The sequence below is a fragment of the Artemia sp. Qi Xiang Cuo genome, chromosome 18, assembly GCF_049724085.1.
Source record: "Artemia sp. Qi Xiang Cuo chromosome 18, ASM4972408v1, whole genome shotgun sequence".
Classification (NCBI taxonomy): Eukaryota; Metazoa; Arthropoda; class Branchiopoda; order Anostraca; family Artemiidae; genus Artemia; species Artemia sp. Qi Xiang Cuo.
Window position 1 is genome coordinate 41,177,986 of NC_142811.1, and position 14,883 is coordinate 41,192,868.

At 37.8% G+C, this 14,883-nt stretch overlaps 1 protein-coding gene across 3 annotated transcripts in view; it reads left to right on the forward strand.

Annotated features, from left to right (window-relative positions):
- Positions 1–14,883, forward strand: part of LOC148941502 (early estrogen-induced gene 1 protein) — a 130,174-nt gene that overhangs the window by 43,944 nt on the left and 71,347 nt on the right. The gene's annotated exons all lie outside the window — the stretch shown is intronic.

Here is a 14,883-nt window from a genome sequence, read left to right on the forward strand (position 1 = left end):
ATAATTAATAAAATATTTTAATGAAATAATGAGATTTATAATATTAATATAAAAATACTTTATATAAATTATTACACATTCTTAGTACACTTGCGCTTCACTTTCCGTCAATTCATCTTTATATTCAATGATGATATTGTCTGCTAATGTCCTTTTTATTCTGCCTGTGATTTCACTGTCTACTGTCACATTATTTTTACATAGATGGCAGTTTTGGCATATTGACAAGATATGATTAATGACATTATTGCAGGAGTATGCTTGTCTTCTCCCTCTATTCTTTCGTATGCTAATACCTGAAAGATGACGATAGGATTTATCAACCGATAATGTGTTACCAGGAATATAAGCATGTAGTTACCCTTCGTCATCAGCTAAAAGTTTTAGACTAGTATTCTCTTTGAGCACTAACATCTCTGGAAACGTCACTCTTGCATATCCGCCGTTTACACGATTGAAATTCTTGGGTACTCCAAAGAAATCTAACTTCTCGCTGTCATGACAACGCATGCATACATTTCCAATAGTGTTACCGCTTGCACTCGTTACATAGTTCAGGTATTTCTCCTTGTCTGCATTCAACACGACGATAATTTATTCATGTGCACATACATTCGTCGAATAATTCATTTTCACTTGTTTACAGATATGAATTGTGTGTTTATCCTTCCACTGCGTAAGAAATACTGATTTAATGCATGCAATAAACTAGGTAGTGTTGATAACCTGCCATAGAGTACCAGTGGGAAAGCCACGTCGTGTCCATGAACAAGCACAGAGTACGATTGGTAGAGCCGTAAGCATATTTCATGTCATTTTAAGATACGTAAAAAAGTTGAAAAAATACCATGTTAAAAAAATTCAAGAAAGTATTTACGAAATGGGGAGGGGACTCTTTGAGGTTGGAAAATGGGTTTAGGAATGACATTATGAAAGGAACTTGTTCAGAAAAGATATAATAAAGCCATAAAAAAATATTAAAAAAATGGCGAGGGGCCTCTTGGGGGGGCCCGGGGAGGGTGTTTGGGGGACCCTTGGGGCCGGTTGGCCCTTTGGGAGCCCGGGGGACCTTTGAGGACCAGGAGCCGGCCTTTGGGGGTCTGAGGAGGGACTCTCGGGGGTAACATTTCGAAATTTTTACTTTTTAGTTTACTTTTTTTTGCGGCGCATCCTGCAGCGCTGTCCTGCGGTGCCTCCCTGCGGCGCATCCCCTGCGGCGCTTTCCTGACCCGCGGCGCATCCCTGCGGCACATCCTGCGGCGCTTTCCTGGCCCACGGCGCATCCCGGCAGCTCTTCTCTGGCCCGGGGGACCTTTGGGGGCCGGGGGAGGGCCTGGGGGGCACAGGGAGGGCCTGTGGAGAACAGGGTAGGCCTGTGGGGGTCCGGCGGGGCCGTTGGGGACCGGGGTAGGGCCTGTGGGACCCCGGTGGTCCTTGGGGCGCTCGCTGGGCCTTGGGGGGGCCCGGGGGGGGCCGTGGGAGGTCTGGGGGGGCCTTTGGGGGTGCCGGTGGCCCTTTGGGAGCTTGGGGGACCTTTGAGGACCGGGGGCTTCCTTCGGGGTTTGGGTAGGAGGATTGGAACCCTTTGGGGTTGGGCTAGAGGACCTCACAACACTGTTCAAATGAAACTTGTGTATTATAACGACCACAGAGTTTCACCATTAAATTCTCTTCTAAAATCTCTTCAAAAATCATCTTTTAAAATGTCTCTAACTCTTTCGCCGAAATAGTTGCATAATCTGTCTAAAACAGTTTCGCCCAAATAATCCCTAAACGTAATTCAGCGTGTTCCTTTTGTTTTTGGCATCTCTGTGCTAATGCATTTCAAATTAATAAGAAACCTGATTCCCGATCTAAAACAATTCATCGCTAAGATGTTTCTTGGAGAAATGTTTCCATGGCCTTTGGCTATTAATATCCTTTTGGTCGAACTCCAAAGAGTTGTTTCCGAGGCAAAGACATTAATGACTTGGATCTATTCCTGGAGAATCGTTTCTATGCGAAAATTTTTAAAGTCTGACAGATGATGTCATTGATTGATTGATCTGTCAAGAAAGGGGAAATTAATTTGTTGTTTCTAAGGGGAATTATGGATTCACGATAGGTGAATTGAGGTCGACAGCACAGGTGTTCCAAATTCCGGGAAACTCATAACATTTGGGCGAGAGCAACAACAACAAATACTATTTCTGGACACCATGACATTCACGATCGATTACGCAATCAAGTTCTCGGAAATTCACTTCCCCCTCGAGTCCTAGATCAATAACATTGTTCCCGTTAGAATTCAATGCGCATGTGCAACCTTCGTCCCGGAGTTATTACACATAGAAACATCAAATAAATTGACCTTGAAGGAAGAGGTCATTGACCGATTACGTAATCATTCTCCCTAGAGAGGCTATGCCCTTATTTGGAGTGCAAAAAAAAGTTATAGGTGGCAGCAGGGGTGAGGGATGGGGCTCAATAAGGCCATTCTACTGGTCTATTTTGATGCTTAAATTTTGGTTGATGTGTAATGAAGATAGACTAGTAAGAGCTGCTTATTATCAGATGTTGAGCTATTGTTCGAAGACATCGCGGCCATCCCAAACTAGGTCATTACTAGAAAGAGTGGGAATGGCTTGCTTATGCAATGACGGTCTTGGTTCCCCTGACCTACCAACAAATTTAGTAAGTCAGGTACGATTTATCTTAGAGGGTCAAGAAATTCAGTATTGGCGAGGCCTGGTTTTAAATTCTGCTACACTGAATCATTATAATCAGGTTAAACCTAGTTTTAGAGAGGAAATTTATTTTAAATTCAATTTACCGGCTAGGATTTTATGTCGATGGATTCAGCTTAGGGCGAATTGCCTTCCAATCCAGAGCAGGCAAATGGTGTTCGACAGGGGGATAGTACATCCTGATGGTCGGTATGTGTGTCCTCTTTGTAGGAATGAAGACGAAGATTTGGACCATTTTCTCCAAAAGTGCCCGGTGCTCTCTGATTTAAGGGAAATTTACTTACATGGGATTGTTTTGATGCTTCCAAAAATTTTACAAAGTAGTAATCCAACCACAATATTTCGTATTGGTGCGCACATAGAGAAGGGATTAGAAAGAAGGAATTGTTTTTTCAATTAATTATTATTAATTATATGGAATTAAAGTTATTTTTTTGGTAATTTACTAGAAGGTATTTTTCGCTATGTATCATGTTAATGTGTGTTTCGTAATTTGCTCTGTTGTAATTTTTCTATTTTTCATAATGTTTGTGTGTATATGGCTCTTGGGCTTTTGAAATACATGATCTATCTATCTATCTATCTGATTACACAACTAACGAATGACTTTGAAAAAACTTTACCTTTATTTTGAAGATTGCGGTTATGCAATCATTCTGTTAATATAGTTAATGAACTGGGTTAGTAGTGGCCAGTGAAATGAATGAATAAATAATAACCAAATGTCACAGTAATTATGAAAATGTAAAGAACTTTTGAACCGTGTGGCATATATTGATTGAAGATTGCCTGTTTTTGGAAATTTGTTTTGCCGTAATCGTCCGAGAGAATGGGGAGAAGGAGAAATGATAAGAAAGTAATAACTGATGGTGGTAATGAGAGTGGTGATAAATCAAATGAAAGCCTAACGTCAAGCCCAAAAACTCTTAACAGGGAAGAAAAGGCCTTCGCCGGAAGATTCTATTCTGGATTCGAGTGGCGAATGCTTGCGACAGGAATGTGAGAGAACAAATGCAGAAAATATCGTAAGAATTTTGGAGCTGTTGGAAACTTTACAATCAGACGTAAAAGAAATTAGAGTCCCTATATAGTGTGGAGACTGATGTGCAAAATATACAAAAAAACAGTTCGTGAATTGGGAGAAAGATGCACGCGTGTGGAAGGTGATACAAGAGAAACAAATAATCGGGTAGATACTTTGAAGTCTAAGATGGAAAATCAGGATAAACTCGTGAATGATTTATTTGCACAAGTTACATCATTAAAAAATCAGTCTCTTTTGTTGCAGCATACGGAAAGAAAAAACAACTTATTGTTTTGGAATTGTTTATTGTTTTTGGAACGGATTCATTGTCAAATGCAAAAAATACCATTAAAAGAGTGCTGAATGAGGGATTAGAAATGGAAGTGAAGAATATTCCTCCATTTTCAGTGGTACATGAAGCGAGTGGCTTTATCAAAATCAAAATTACTGATTATAAGGATCGATACAGCATAATGAAAAATGCAAAGAAGTTAAGAGGAAAGGACTTGCAGTTTGGAAAACCAGTTTTTATTAGTGATGATGTTAGTAGAAAGGTGCGCCAAATTAGAAAGGAATTGGTGGTGAAAAGAAAATATTTGATGGAGAGAGGTGTTGAGTGCTGGATACCACCCGTGGTTCAGCCGATTCTTTCTATTAAATCTGCTGGTAACGTTGAAAAGGTAGAATGGTTCAAAGCGTAAAAAATGTAAATAGTGGTTTTGAGCTAGTTATTTATAGTGTTTGGAAATTATATATATTTTTTTTTAGAGGTTATATGAAAAGTTACTAATTATGAAGGTTATTAAATTTCGATTTGCTTATAAATGATGTTGTGAGCCATATTAAGCAAACTGAGTTTTATTTTGGGAATTGATATGCGTATACATATCGACCGGTTTGTTTATTTGTTTTGTTTAATTTTTGTTTCTTATATTTATTTTATTATGATAGTTAATACGTCCTCGGATGTTGTAAGATGTAGAATTTATTTGGGAAAGATATGGTTCTGTACTCCTCTTTTGACTCTCTCTTGCCCATATTTGATTTTTGATAATGGTTAATTTAACCAGTAGGTTGAGGGAACTTGAAAGGAGCCCACTGGATGTGTGTGGATTGATAAATGGTGTTCTGCACCGGGACTATGATGAAAGTGAGAATGTTGGGTGTTTGGATTCCCGGTATGCTTTTTTGTGTGAGATGTGTGATTGGAAGAATATGAGAGAAATGAAATGTCTACAACATGAACTGTCAACGAATAAACACATAATATGAGTTCCTTGATGAGCTATGTCTTAAAACAGAGCCGCAAATCCTGGCCCTAACAGAAACTTGGCTTAAGGATTATAATTCTACTTTATTAGAAATAGAAGGTTATAATATGTATGTGCAAAATAGGTTACTACACCAACGTGGTGGTTTAGCTGTATATGTAAAAAGTGGTTTTAGTGTACAGATTAGGTCGGATTTAGCAGTTAATTATCAAATGAAATTTGAGTCTATGGTTCTTGATGTGAGTAATGCAAATAATAAGTTTATGGTTGTAGTAATTTATAGACCACCTTCAGGTAATGTTGAGGAGTTTATCCAACTGATTGATGAATTTTTGGGAAAGTTACCAAGTTCAAGAATACCATGTTTTATGCGTGGGGATTTTGATTTTGATTTAAATATGGTTGATAGAAATAGTAAGGTTAGACATTTTGTTAACACAATGTTAGGTTTTGGTTTTTATCCTGCAATTAACATTTGCAGACGAGTGACATAAACTTCACAGTCTATAATTGATAATATTTTTTTAAATATCAATTATTTATGCCCCACAGTAGTTATCAATAGTGTATCTGACCATTTTGGGGTTGCAATATCTGTACCTGGAATATTTGGTCCAAAACCCAAGAATAAAAGAGTGCCAAAGATGCCTTTTGTGGATGGAAATGTGCTTTTGAAGTTTAAGCGGAAGCTTAAAAGTGCAGATTTTGAGTTTCTTCAGGATAGTACAGGTATTGATACCAAATTTGGTAAATAGTATGAAAAAATAAAATTACAATTTCAAGAGTGTTTGGAGTTTAAAGAGACAAAGCAGAGATATAAGTTGCCAATTAAACCTTGGACTACAAAAGGATTACTAGCCTCGATGGAAAAAAGGCAAGTAACGTATAGAAGGTGTGTGACTCAAGGTTCAGCATCATTCTGATAAAGAACAATATAAAGAATTTAATAGAAAGTTAAAAAGTCTTTTAAGAAAAGCAAAAATAGATTACTATGCACAGAAATTTAAAGACTATGAAGGAAGCCCAGCTAAAACGTGGCAACTGAATAAGTCGGTAATAAGCCCAAATAGTGATCCAATAGCTCCTAGTAATTTGCCGTGGGAGTCGGATAGTGGCGTAGCCAATAACTTGTGTACCCACTTTTTAGAAGTAGGGTTAAGAATATCGACATCTGTGAAATGCATAAATGGTGATGGTACGTACCAGAATTTTCTTCCTGAAGCAAGTGATACAACTTTTATCTTCAACCAGTGAGATCGCCTGAACTTGAAGATATCTTAAAAAGTATGAAAAAATCGGCAGCTGGAATTGACTTTATAACCTTTCAAATAGTTCAAAAATTTACCCAATTATATATAGTCATCAGTTGTACCTTTTTAATCAATGTTTTGAATTTGAAGTGTACCCTAATGGCTTGAAAAGTGCTTTGGTTATTCCTCTATATAAAGGAGGTGATAAGGAAGATATGAACAACTACCGTCCGATATCTCTACTTCCAGCGATTTCTCGTATTTTTGAGAAATTGATTTATAGACGACTGATGGATTATTTTGAAAAAAGATGTTTTTTCATTCAAGTCAATTTGGTTTTTGAAAAAATATGTCTACAGAGCATGCTTTATTATTTTTGACAACATTTGTTAACGATTGCCTAGATTCAGGTTTAAAGGTGGGTTCAATTTTTCTAGATATTATGAAGGCTTTTGACTGTGTAGATCATAAGATTTTATTGGCTAAGCTTGAAAATGCTGGACTCCGTTCTAAAAATCTGAAATTGATAGCCTCATTTCTTGAAGAAAGAACACAAAGAGTACGACTGGACGCAGTCCTGTCAGAAGAGATGGTAGTAAAGTGCGGTGTGCCACAGGGGTCTGTGTTTGGTCCCCTATTATTTCTTGTATACATTAATGATATAAATGGATGCCTCAAACAACTGTCAACTCCAAGGTACAGTAATGGTCCGGTGCGAGCAATACTTCCAAGTTTTGCTGATGATACTCAATTTACAATGGCTGCGAAAACAGAAGCGGATTTGAAAAATGGCATGAAACAAGGAATGGTGATAATCGAGAGGTGGATGCGAGTGAACAAACTACTTATTAATCAGATAAAAACAATGTTCATGTTATATGGCAGAAGTGCAAATTACTATCCATGGATTGAAGAAATTGAGTTAGTAAATGGAAGCATAAAACGTACAAGTACTGTAAGGTATCTTGGTGTAATGGTACATGAATGCCTAAGTTTTAAAGATCATATTGCATTTATAATTACTAAATTAGCCAAAAATGTTGGAACTCTGCAGAAGCTGAAAATTTTTTTTCCCAAAAAGGTTATTAGAATGTTATATTTTTCTCTTATTCATCCATATTTGCTGTATTGTGTTACAGTTTGGTCGTCGACGTTCACTAACCATTTGTATCCGCTCCGTGTGTTACAAAATAAAGCTGTAAGAGTTTTGACCAATGACTTGTCCCAGAATTCGGTAAGATTGAGGTATCACCAATTAAAATTTTACCATTCTTTGGTTTGGTTAAATTTTATGTAAATTTGTTTATGTATAATTTTTTTTCTATTTCGTTACCTGCATGTTTTTCGGAACTTTATAATGAAAGGGACCATAGTTATGAAACTAGAAATGTTGAATTGGTTAGAACGCCGGTTCCAGTTACTATCAGATCTAAGTTTTCTATGAGGTATATTGGTTCTGAAGTCTGGAACAGGCTTGTGGCGGAAGTAAAAGGTAAGAAGGTTCTTGAGGAATTTCGTGCTTCTTTGCGATGTATTTGTTTTAACCAGTATTGTAGACACGGATTAGGAGATTGATTTGGGAGTGAGTATATGCTTGTGAATGTTAAAAGAGAAAACTTTCTTGTGTGTTGACTGAGGTGATTGTCGGTATATGAAAGGAAGCATTATGAATCATAGAGTATGAGTGTTGATTTCCTTTAAATTCCCTGTAAAAAAAAAAAAATGTATTATCCTTAGAATGTTGATTAATTGTTTAGTAGGGGTGGAGGAGGAGAGGAGGAGTCAGAGAGTTTAAGTTCTCCAGGATAGTGCGTTAGCGCATAGGCAGATGAAGTGTTCCTTTTTTTGGGTCATCGTAATCACGCTTACATACTCTGAAACCGAATTTTGTACTGTGAGTTGTACATAAAGTTTTGTTTTTTTATCAATATACGAGGATTTATGTGTTTTTTTTTGTGACCCATTTGTTAATGAAAAAAAAGCCAACCAATGAGAGTAAAATCAGATGGCACTTGTAGCTGTTATAATTATGATTACCATGGCTTCACATCGGCAAAGTAGGGCTGTCATGCTGGTTTACTTAAGATTTACTACTACTTTTACTCACAACTCACTGCAGCCGCAAGCCGCCTAAGGCCAATACAGCTATGTACGCCCCTCCTCCATCCAAATCTATTCAAATCCCCCCTCTTTTAATCCTCCTAAGAAGCTCCTATAGCATAAAATTTATGATTGACCAATCGAAGTAAAGAACAAGGCATCATTTTTTTTTAAAGACCCAATTGCTATCTATTTTTAATTAGGAAAGATATAAGCTTGAAAATTTAGTTTTTAATATCTCTGAGTTCTTCCTGGCAAAACACAAAGATCTAGTATTAGTAGATCGTAGTTGGGAGCAAATTAGTGTTTATACAAGCTTTTCAAACCAATTTCTTGCAATTTCAATTTTCCGCATCAATTGTATAAGTGTGACATTAAAATTAAGGAAACATCATCATTCATACATACTGGCTTTATGTTGACTGGAATGACTAGGATTTGGCTCGAGTTTATCTCACATGAGAACGGTGTTTAAAAGGAGCTAATAGTACAGTCAATCTAAATTAATTTTAAGGGTTACCTCAAACAAATTGCAACGGTTTTGAATTTGGTATCATTCGAACTAGATAAAAGTTTTCTACAACATATAAAAGATCGGCCAAAATTGGTCGAGGCGAAATTTACGTTTTTTCGTCTTTTCTTCTAAAATAACGACTTCAAAAAATAATAACGTACACTTTGAAAAAGTCGGTGATAGGAGAATCAGGTACATAGATCATGAATATGGACTCAGTTCTGTGTTTTGGTCATCCCTGAACCTTCTGACTCCCCTCCCCCCACACACACGTGAGATAAAGCGTGCATTAATATATGTTGGATATTACACAAAGTCAGATCCACGAAGAGAAAATTTACACTTCCTACGCCGAAATGTCAAGAAAAGTTGTGTCCTAGTATCTTGCATATTCTCCCCCCCCCACTCACACCCAATCAAATAAATGGTTTTGCACACATCTCAAAATTGTCCGGCAGCTGGAAGAATCCGATGATCTTCTTAATCCAGGATTCGAGGAAGTAAAGATTTCAAGCTTAGATGTTCTTTGGCTTACGTCGTGGTATCTCAATCAACCTAGGCCAGGTTGAAGTCGAACCATGCAGTCACTCATGGTCGGAGACCATCTCGGTAAAGCCAACATTCTCTTTTTTCCTATGATCGACCTTCCTTCAAGTGACGAGAATTGTATTCTTTCTACACTGACATTCATTGCCCATCAGGCCGAACGGTACGAATTTACTCCGGTCATAACCTTTGACCAGCTGTTGTGATGGAAGTCCATGAAGACTATTGCTGCAGAAGGACCTGGAAGTAATGTTGCAAAAGTAGTGGTTAGACTAGGAGGATTCCACACCCTCATGAGTTTTATCGGTGCCATTGTATCTTTGATGGATGGATCTGGACTAAAAAAATCTTTCAATGGATATACGCTTCCTATTCAGTTCCTCATCTTCTAAGTAAGGCTATTTTCGAGCACTTCGAGCCCATATCATTGTAGACGCAGCACTTTCCTCGATTCTGATAGAGAAACTTTTAAACGAGGATTCAGATGCAGAAATTCAATTGAATACAGAACTTGGATTGGATACGGTTGAGCCTAGTGAAGTCAAAGATCTATATGAGAAAGTAATGAATGGACGAGTTTCTCTTGAACATATATCCCAGTCTTCAAGTCTCGTGAAGGTCAAAGCTTCTCGGTCGACTCTTAAATCAGAGCGAAGTCACGAGACTCGAACAGGAAAACTTTGGATACAGTACATAGACATGGTTGCCATTCTTCGAAATTTCCTCAGAGCTGAACGTACAAGTCAATGGAAATTCTATTTGCAAACAGTTTCCGACAAGCTCCCTTACCTCGCAGCAGGAGGTAACAACATCTACACGAAGTCGGTGAGGCTGTATCTACAGCAGATGAACAGACTTGAACATACAAGCCCAACGTTTTTCCAGTCTTTTGAAAAAGGCTTATACGTTGTGAGAAGATCGGACAGATTGTGGGCTGGTATATCTACAGATTCGGTCATAGAACAAGAACTGGTGAGAAGTCTGAAAACGGCAACCGAATTAACTAGAGGTAGAGGAATGAGGAAGTACAGAGACTTCAGTGGGTAATGGGACGTCCAGCCTGTGCTCACGTTAATCTTCTAATACAGAAACTGACGTATGTTTCGTATCACACAAGCGACCAACACAAAGAGTGTGGTATTTCAAGGCAGCAGAGGGGCTGCGAAGATAGGCAAATTGTTATTGACTTTTTCGAGCAGTAGTCCCTTTCGAAAGTGATCCTCTATCGCTTCGAAGCCTTGCTACTGGCATAACTGCTGCAATAAGTGTGAACGCTGAAAAAGTAGTGGAAGTCTGCAGTAGTTTTTTTTCACGGACAGGCTCAGGTAGGTACTCTACTTTTTTACGTAGTTCTTCTCGTAGACTTATTTTACCCGACCGTTCATCTACAGCATCCCAGAGGTCTACTGTTTATAGATCAATTCTATCATGGAATTCCATCCCTCCAGATGTCCCGCTATTTCTGTGTGCAAAGGCAGTTTTTCGTCGGGTCTTTCCAGTTTAGTAATTTCTCTCTCTCCTTCGTTTATTTTCCCGATTTTTCTTTCCCTAGTGTTTCTCCTTTTTGTTTTTTCCCAATTGATATATCCTGTCTTTCCTGTTTCTCTACTTCTTTGGTTTTTATTTATCGTTATTATTATAATAATTTGTAGTTTTTTTTTTACTGTATGCTAGTGTTTATTCTCTTTCATCTTTATTTCATATGTATTGTTTGATTTAGGGTAATATTTATAGTTCTTTTAGTGCTTTATTATTATGTTGTATGGCCCACAACAAGCCTAGCTTCTTGCGCCGAATAACTTTTCTTTACGTTTGTAATAGTGTTTTAGTTTAAAAAAATGATTGATTGATTGATTGAAGTCGGAAAGAAGATTCTTGAAGGAATGGTAGGGAAATCTCTGAAGGAGCATTCGTCCAAAGAAAGGATCAGACAGTCTTATGACGCCTTATTACGGCGAAGCAAAAAAATGGAGGAGAAATCCACCATTTAGACCCTTCATTGCTGTTTCAGCGTCTTCTGACTTATCCCGACTGACTATATCCCGTCTTCTAACGACTGTATATGGACGAAGAATCTTCATTTAAATATGAACTTCGCTCCTATCCTGCGTCACTTTTTAACGATTCTGGCACGTTCCGAACGCCAAATAAACCAAAGCTAGCAAAAGTTATCAAGCGACTTTCAGAAATTGATAATACTTGGGAAAAACTTAGTCTGAATTGCACCTATGTCTTAGACGGGGGTACGCTTTGCTTCACACGATTCCCTGGGCAAAAAAAGGAAAATATTCGGAGATCAGAGAACGACACTGGAACTGTTTCGGTCAATCATCAAGATACCATTATTATCTTTGATGGCTACAACATCGCTGCTTAAACAAAATATGTGACTTATCTTAAGCGAAACTGTGCCCCTGGATGAGAAGTGCTTTTAGTACAGAAATGAGACCGACCACCAAAAAAGAGGAATTCCTTTTGTGCAAAAAGAATAAAGCCCGTTTCGTCAATGTGCTTTCTGATTATTTATGAGGCAAAGGTCTGAGAACCATCAAAGCTAAAACTGATGCTGGCTTGCTTATTGTGCCTATAGCGGTTGATTGTTCTAAGACATGGGACACTGTAGTTATCAGTGACGATACCGACTATTTGGTGTTGTTACTTTATTTTTGTATTCCTGAGCACCACAAGATCTACCTGAACAGTGAGCTCTAGCGAACCACTTCAGGTGCAACTTGGGAAATCGAAGGTATTGTTAAGAAGATTGGGACTGAAACCTGCAAGCTGCTTCCTTTTGCTCACGCAATTCTTGGCTGCGAAACAACTTCTCGTCTACTTGGACTTGGCAAAGGGATTGCGCTTAAGCGACTGAGAGACGACAAAAATTTTAGGGAAAATCTTCTACATTTTCTGGAATTAATGCTTCAAAAGAAAAGATTAAAGCGACAGGAGAGGCGGCACTTTCTATATTGTACGATGGAAAATCTACTGACAATCTTGACAGTTACCGACACCAAGCCCTTAAGCAGAAAGTAGAAACGGCTACAACTTTTTTCCATCCCCAAGATCTACCTCCTACTTCAGCAGCAGAGAAATTTCACTATTTCTGAACATATTTTTAAGTACAATATTGGATCGGGCTTCAGAGCCCTGCCCTTGATCCTGAGAATTGGGGATGGAGATTTAAGAACGGCATGCTGTATCCTATCCTCACGGATTTTCCAGCCGCACCAAAGAAAATTCTCACTGTCGTGTAGTGTGGTTGTAAGGTGAACGGTGCAGCTGTCATCGAAATGGCATCGGATGGGACATTGCTTGCAAATCTTGCATATGAACTAGTTGCTCTAATGCCCAGGTCCAAATCGAAGTCGAAGAATACATGTGATTAATAAATGAATGTGGTGAATCTCCAAGCCTTTTGCAATTTCAAATTATCTATGTTTTTTGTTCAAATTAAAATCAATTATTTAACTACTTGTGAGAAGTTGCCTATTGGATTCTAAGGATTCGAGGTGGTCACGTTTAGGTTGGAGGGTGGGGGGGGAGTAAATTGACATGGACACGACTTCTTTTCTGCGTTAGCAGTCAAATTTTTTCGTGTATGAATTCAACTTCGCGTAATTTTGCTCTCAGACCTATATCGACGCTTGATTTATGTGCCGGTGGGGGGGGGGGGGGCTGAACATATGCGGTCAAAGTTCAGATTTAACTATTATCAACTTTCAATACGTGCAAATTAAGTTGTTTTTAAAAAGTCGTCATTTTAGAAGAAAAGACGAAAGATGGTCAATTTTGCCTCGTCTGATTATAGCCGATTTCTTATGTTGTAGGGATTTTTTTCCGGTTTAAATGGAACCAAAATCAAAGCTGTTGCAATTTGTTTGAAGTTAAACCTTAGACTGACTGTACTATTTGACGGTGATAATATCGTTGAAACATGTGGTTGATTTTTAGATAGTCGAACAAAGGTATCAGTTTTTGTTTATTTTGTTTGTGATTAACTCTGTTTTAGTAAAGAGTGAAACTTTGAACTGGTATGGGGTGGAGGAGAAGCGGGCGCATCTGTGTTGGCCTCACAGTACCCAAAGAGTTGTTAGTAGTAGTGGTAGTAGTATTAGGTTGGCGGAGGTCAACTATAACGGAATTATTCTTAGCGAAATTTCAACAAGTAATAAGAAAATAAAAATAAGCATAAATGTCCTCAAATAAAATGTTTATCTGTCTATTAGCAATCGTAGCATTAGACGGAATTGAGCACTTCAGCAGCCGGATTTCACGTCGTCTAATGAAACAAATATCTTCACCTGGGTGAATATTTGGTTCATTTTCTGTTTAGGATTTGAGTTGAAAAATCTATTTTCCAGCAATCAAAACTACGTTTAGAATTTAAAAGTTTCTGAAAAAAAAAAAAAAAAAAAAAAAAAAAAAAATCATTATTGAATATTAGGACGAGCTAATCTAGGTTCTGACATGAGTCTAATTACAGTTAGGCAGCCGGATTTTGCGCCATCCTATGAAACAATTGCTTGCGGCTTCCCTTCCTTTTCGGAAAAGAGCTGAATAATTCGAAGCATTTTCATACTGATAGAAACAACGATACTGATATCCCACACCGATAGAATGCTATAGATTTTGTCTTAGGATTGTATATCGATTTGACAGCTCATCCTATTTCTTACGGATTATTGAGTAAAAACGATTCTTTATTTTAGTGAAACACTAAAATGTTTCAATTTGTTTTCTCTGTCTAAAATGTTTAAATTTTTTTTGCAAATCAAGTAAAAAAACAAGCTTTTTCAACTGAAAGTAAGAAGCAAAATTAAAACTTAAAACGAACAGAAGTTATTACGTATATAAGGGGGTTTGCTCCCTCGTCAATACCTTGTGGTTTACGCTAAAGTTTGAATTTTGTTCCAATTCTTTAGAAACACCTCTGAATCACAAAGGCCGTTTAATTAGAATAAATAGCTCTTAAGAAACTACTAAAAGAAATTTAGCGTAAAGAGCGAGATATTGACGAGGGAGTGAACCGCCTCATATACGCAATAATTTCTGTTCGTTTTAATTTTAATGTTGGTCCTTACTTTCAGTTGAAAAACTTGTTTATTTTATTTAATTTTTTAATTCAATATCTGATCGTTTTTCAAATAATGCTGGGAAATCCGGTGGCCTGTTCCTGGAAATTTCCCTTCCATCGTGAAAAATTCCTCGATTTAAAGATCATCCCGCGTAACAACCCCCCCCCCCCCCGAAAAAAGTCCCCCTGAAAACGTCTGTATACTTCCCGACAACCAGTACTATATGTAAACAATAGGCGTAGTTCATAACTTGCAGCACTTCCCCCAGGGTCTGTGGGGGATTAAGTCATCCTCAAATAAATAGTTGTTGGATTTTTCGACTATGCTGAACAAAATGGCTATCTCAAAATTTTGATCGGATGACTGAGAAAAAAATG